This window comes from Lactuca serriola, chromosome 1, assembly GCF_051521515.1.
Source record: "Lactuca serriola cultivar US96UC23 chromosome 1, Lser_US96UC23_V15, whole genome shotgun sequence".
Taxonomy (NCBI): Eukaryota; Viridiplantae; Streptophyta; class Magnoliopsida; order Asterales; family Asteraceae; genus Lactuca; species Lactuca serriola.
This window is the reverse complement of record NC_136408.1, coordinates 241,738,466-241,744,569: the sequence shown is the minus strand read 5'-3', so window position 1 is coordinate 241,744,569 and position 6,104 is coordinate 241,738,466. Positions and strand designations below refer to the sequence as shown.

At 37.3% G+C, this 6,104-nt stretch overlaps 1 long non-coding RNA gene across 2 annotated transcripts; it reads left to right on the top strand.

Moving 5' to 3' along the window:
• The first annotated feature begins 204 nt into the window (after window positions 1-204).
• On the top strand, window positions 205-3,618 carry LOC145072838 (uncharacterized). Of its 2 annotated transcripts, none has more exons than XR_013691183.1 (8): window positions 205-699; window positions 1,227-1,252; window positions 1,378-1,459; window positions 1,579-1,814; window positions 1,945-2,048; window positions 2,525-2,639; window positions 2,947-3,017; window positions 3,099-3,618. It is a non-coding gene; the product is annotated as an uncharacterized LOC145072838 (long non-coding RNA). The 2 variants fall into 2 exon arrangements; XR_013691178.1 differs by having other exon boundaries at window positions 2,521-2,639; window positions 3,099-3,616.
• Window positions 3,619-6,104: the final 2,486 nt, after the last annotated feature.

The following is a 6,104-nucleotide window of genomic DNA, read 5'->3' as shown; positions in this document are numbered from 1 at the left end:
AATTAACAACCCTAAAAACGCTAGCATCAAGCTTTTTTATTTTTAAACCTATAAATAACGTAGTATTTCCAACAACAGCCTTTTTTCAGATAAAGTCGATAAGTAACAAGGATTATTAGGATTTTTGATTGTTTGAGATTTGGATTATTATATATAACAGTAATTTTAAAGCCCCATTGTGAATAGTGATTCCTTCCTATTTGAGCAACATCAATTTTTTTCCTTTTTCAATCGATGGGTTTTCTTCCCAATACTCATCTCTTCCTTCTATAACCCTTTTCCAGAATGTTGTATTTTTTCTTCTCGATGCTTCCCACCGCTTATCTTGCCTTTCTCCACACGACACTTCAATCGATCATTCCTACAATTGCTTTCTTAGAACTTTTCCAATTTCATTGACCCATGTGTCACCATCAATCGGTACGAAATCACCTTTGCTGCCGGAATTCGATCACCAGGTTCACTGTTTATGTACTTATAGATTTTCTGATTGTCGTTTGTAACATATGTTTGTATTTGTTCATTTGTTTATGTAATGGCTTTTTTCAATTGTTCTTGTGTTTGTGAGCATAATACAAATATTGGAGGAGATCGATCGGGCTGCGGGTGGTAGTGGCCGAAAGCAAAATTGTCTGGCAGCACTGAACCACAAACACTCTATTAGACCACCAACTTTCTACAATCAGAGACGAATACCAGGTCATCTACTTCATTCGAGAAGCAATTTTCTGTCTCCACTCTCCATTTATTACAATTGCTTTAGCTTGAGTGGATTTTACGTTAGAAATAGGTAAGTGACAAAACCTTTGACATGGTTGATGTTTATTTGAAGTGCATAACAAGTGTTCGATTAATTGCCTCAATGAAACTAATTCGTAGTATAACCTTTAATGATTTTGGACTTTAGGTTTTCTTTAAACCAGGTAACAGCGAAATCAGATGTTTCATGCCTCCCATTTATTTTCCTTTTTTTATTTGTCTTCACCTCTATTTTCCTACTCCTCTTCTTGATGATTATGGTGATTCTATAAATCAGTGTTGGTTTTACATGTTTTCTTTAACTTTTCATTAAAATTAGGAACCTTAAATTTATCTGTGTGCAAGAAGTGGAAGAACGGTGTTTGGATACAGGGATAACTTCTTGATTTTGCACAGCCTTTCCAGGAGACCTACACACAAATTTCATTTTCATGTTCTTTACTATACTAATTTGTGTTTGTGTGCAGGAAGTAGAATGTAAAGACAACATAAGGTGATGGTTGTTTTCATCGGTTTTGAAATTCAATAACTAACATACAAATTCTAGACATCAAGTTCTTCTATTTTAACAAAATCATAAGAAATTCTAATGTATTTTGTTTGTATGATTTCTTCTAGGAAAGTGGAACACTTTTGTTCTTGGACCAGCTGCTTGAGAAGATCTGTAATTCTACTTACACATATGATACATATAGTTGAGGTATTGCAGGTTTATTTTTTACCTTTTACTTATAGATGAGAAAAACAAACTACTAATTGTGCTTTATATATAATGTGTAATTGTTTAAACATTTTGATTTTTTTTTTTGTCAAATGAAGGACTACAACTCTACAAGGAGTTCAGAACATAGTCTTATGACTTGCTTGATTGAGCTATTAAGGATGAAGAGCGCTTTGTTGCAATAAGGATTTTTAGCCGAAAATAGGTAATGGGGAGGTTGCTCGAGTTTGTTCCCACTCGAAAAAGAAAGGTTTTGCTTCGTCGGAATTTCTGAAAACCCTACAACACCGGCACTACTAGATCCGCTCACTGTTGCCATCACCATGATCTATAGGTATTCTTTGCTATCTATCAAATTTTATTCGTTGAACCCCAAATTAAGCTAATTTTATAGTCATGTAATATTGAATAATCAGATTATTCGAATAGTATAATGATTTCTTTTTGTTTTATTGTGATCAAAGACCTTTGGGAGCAGTTAAGCATGGTTACACTCATTCAATCAACACTTTTCTTCGATACCTAGATTGATCTATTTTAACTACTCGATTGCAATTTGTAGCTCCAAGTAATGTTATCAAGTTAAAAATTGCTTCTTTTTTGGAAATTGGAGTTTGACAGCATCTTTGTACTAGTGTTATTTAACCCTTTTTTTCTCATGCTTAACTCTATACAAATCTTGAATTTCTTTTATTAAAACAATATAGGAGTGGATTTCTATATGTATTTGTTTATATTTTCCTTCATCTCAGATTTCATGAAATTTCTATTCTATTGTCTTTTTTTTTTTGTCCTAATTACATTCATTTTATTAAAATTTATTTTGTTATTTACAGCAGGGTGTTATGAGTAGAATTAAAAGGGATTGAAGAATGCAAACTTTAATTTCTTATATTGTATCGTCTTGATTTTTAGCTTTTTTTTTAATAAAGTCATATCAAGAACGAATATGTTTTAGGATTTGAGTCATGGCTAGGATTTTATCCTCTTTTTTAATGGTTTGGTGTGTGCATTGTTTGATTTTTCCCTCTGTGTTGAAGGAAGATGGAAGTAGGGTTTCGTTTCGAGTTTGAGGTAATCTACACTTTGTTGAATCCTCCACCTACAACCATAAACTCCATAGATGACTTTGAAGCACCAAAGGAGCCAAAGAAATATGGTATGTAATTACCATTTTGACCCTTTGTGATTGTATTTGTCCTAGAATTTAAAACTTAATTGTTCTCCGCTTTTGTCGATGTGTCACCGGAGGAAACATTGAAAACGAACCCGTTTGAAAACTTCAAACAATCTAAAGAGACTAAATCCCTAAAAGATTCTTAGTTTGAACGCCAAGTTAGAATATGATTCATTTTAATATCTGAATCATCTAAAATGATATAGTTCATGAAACTTGTAACACCCATAAGTTTTCAAACATACTGACCAAGTTACGTGGGATAACCTCCTGATTTTGTTTTATCAAGGTGACAAGTGACAACTGTATAACTGCCTGCAACAAAAAAATATTTGGATTTCTTCAATCAACATTGCTAAGGTCTGTTAGTTGAGTTTACTTTTCCAGTTCCATTATGTTGTTTTGATTTTGAAGATGCATATGTGAATTGGTGTTGTTCAGGGAAATTGAAGTTGAAGTTTGAAATGGTTTCTTACCAAGAGAGAGTTGTGAATCAGTTGATGCAAATTAATGAGGACAACCAAATGTTGAATTATTATAAGAACAAAATTGCTAAAGAACATATGCATTAGAATGCAGTTGAAGAGTCGTGTACTTTGGTGTCTTAGAGACTAAGGAAAACTGAAGAAGAAAACCATATTGTGAGGGAGAGAACACAATGTTACCATGAACAAAACAAGGAAGAGGTACACACACAAGTTGTGTTTATTAAATATTGTTATCTGGATAAAATGATGTTTTTTTTCATGATTTGTGTTCAGCTGGATTATCAAGAATAGTTCTTTAAGGACCAATTGAAGGTAAAGAAGGTAGGAATGCAAGATGTAACACCGTAAATTTCCAAACAATTTCTTTGCATTTTAAAATCATATAAATCTCATAACACATTTCACAACATCTCATTTATTTAGTTTACAAAACACATCTGCATAATTATTTGATTAATAATCCAGGATCCTCAAAACATAACTCTTTCTTTGGTGTGTACGATCGAGTCGGTGCCTTCCCGCACTCCTGAGAAAACCACATAACACATAGCACGGTAAGCATGAACCTTAGTGAGTTCCTCAAAATACCACACATATCCTAGTAGCCTCTCATGGCTATACTCAGATAAGACCCCCCGGTCAATGTGTCTCAGCGGGACCCTCTGGTCCCAAAACTCGGGTGGACCCTCTGGTCCCAACTCAATAAGCTCATCATAATAATAATAATCAACATAAATCACGAAGACATAATGCAGAATATCACAATACACAAATAAGCACATAAGACATCTCAGTCACACAAAGATACCACTCATGGTAAGTACAGTGAGAAGACTCATCTCGGATGATGAACAACCCCTAAACACGCTGCTGCTATGCCCGGCCACTAACTTTGTTCCAAACCCACAGTTAACCTAATTAGGAACTAGGTCCAAACTCTCACTTATTAGGTCTAAAGATAGTCCACTAACTAGCTCATTAACAACCTAGAACTCATTGGTCCCATCAAGGCCCAATAATGAATGGGCTCTCCCGAGGCCTAACTCCCAAATCCAAGTGACAAGCCGAACTCAAGGGCCCAAGGCCTAATATATCATTTCTCTGCTCAGAGTCTCTAATATACAAGCCCAAAGATCCAAGACCAAACCTTAAGGCACATTATAAAATTCAGCCCAAAAAGCTCATAGAGAGGTTACGTGGGGCGTACCTCCCTTGGTACGCTCAGTGTACACTAGCATGCATGAATCTGATCGGAGACACCAACCAAGTACACAGGGTGTACTGGAATTACGTTGGGCGTACTCCCATCCTTGCTTACTCCATTCTCTTGGTCTTAACCCGTTAAGACCTTAGCTCATTTCTTAGATCTGGACTCCCTAACATATCTTACTCCATAAATTCAGTGACTTTAAGCCTTTACATGGCTGATAAGTTTACAAACACACAAAACACTCACTTTGTTATCTCAAAAAGCTCATAATTCATGCATGGCTTGATTCCAACACCCAAGATTGGATTTTTATGACACTACGACACCAAATACACTCAAAGGGGGGGGGGGGGGTTGATCATAGTCTCTAGAGCTCAATATCACATAAAGTCTCCAACTTTTGTGACAAAACCCTAAATTACTCCACTATGATGCATAGAACAAAAAAGGGATAAAGTTTTGAGCTTTATACCTCAAAATGAAGCTCCACACTCAGATAAGCTCAGATCCAAATCCTGGAATCCCACTCCTTCTTCTTCAAGCCTCCTTCTTCACTCCAAGAACACACCAAAACCACTCAAGGCTCTCAAATGCACTCACATGCTCCATGAACGAAAGATTAGGGTTTTAGAGGGTTTATAGACTAAGGATGGTGGCCAGGAATGAGGCCATCTCATTCTTTATATAGGGACACATCCAATGTTAGGGTTTCCACTATGTGCCTAGTACGCCCAGCGTACTAGGTGACTCCGCTTGAAACTCACGCACACGAGTACGCTAAGCGTACACCTATGTATGCTCAGAGTACTCAACTACTACTTTTCTCAAATAAGGGACTTATCTTGCTACACTCTTCAAACTTCCATTTCTTCCTCTATATAACCTCCATTCCCATGAACCTCAAACCAACGGAAAGGTGACGAGATGCCTTAAGCTTCTAGCAACTCGTCGCAACCCCGAGACCTCCTCATGCCCAGTTTGCAGCCCACGAACCCTGATTACAGACAATCCAAAACAAGATGTTACAATTCTCCCCCACATGACTTAGATTTCGCCCTCGAAATCGTTCCTTATCAACTCAAAGATCGAACCCAAACCTGAGAAGCAACACCGAAAGACCCCATATAATACATCAATCTCCTCCAAGAGCACCTGAACCCGACAGGAACTCCGGACCGTGAAGAAGTATAGACCCAACTGCCGCTGCGATACTCTATCTAGCTCTCTAGAACTTGAAACTCTAGTGGTCTATCTCCCTGCCAGACCACCCTCGCAAAACATCATCCAGGTAATCTCCCATCGACTAACAGACCCTAAGAACACTCTTCCAACTCTAATTCTCTAATCGATCCCGATCGCAACTGAAAAGGAACGGAAAGTTCATAATCCCCCAAGGACCCACTGCCTTAACAGCTATCAGAACTCATCGGAAGGAGAGAACCCCAAAACTCAAACACAAGAAAAGATCATCCTTGCTTGGAAGTATCGTCTGATATCTATAGACATAAGCCCCAACGAAACTGATCCACTCCAGCCTAGGATATCAGGTGGAGGTCAACATCCCACCCCCTCAAAATGAAACCAATTTACGAATTCAAAACCTCATCATGCCTGTTCAATACACGAATGGATCCAGACTCGAGCTCGAGAGTCTAATTCAATGGCAGAATTGGAACCACCCATTTCCAATCTGGTACTCAACTCATGACCCAAAATTCGTGGATTATGCACACACCATCTTTCCATTTC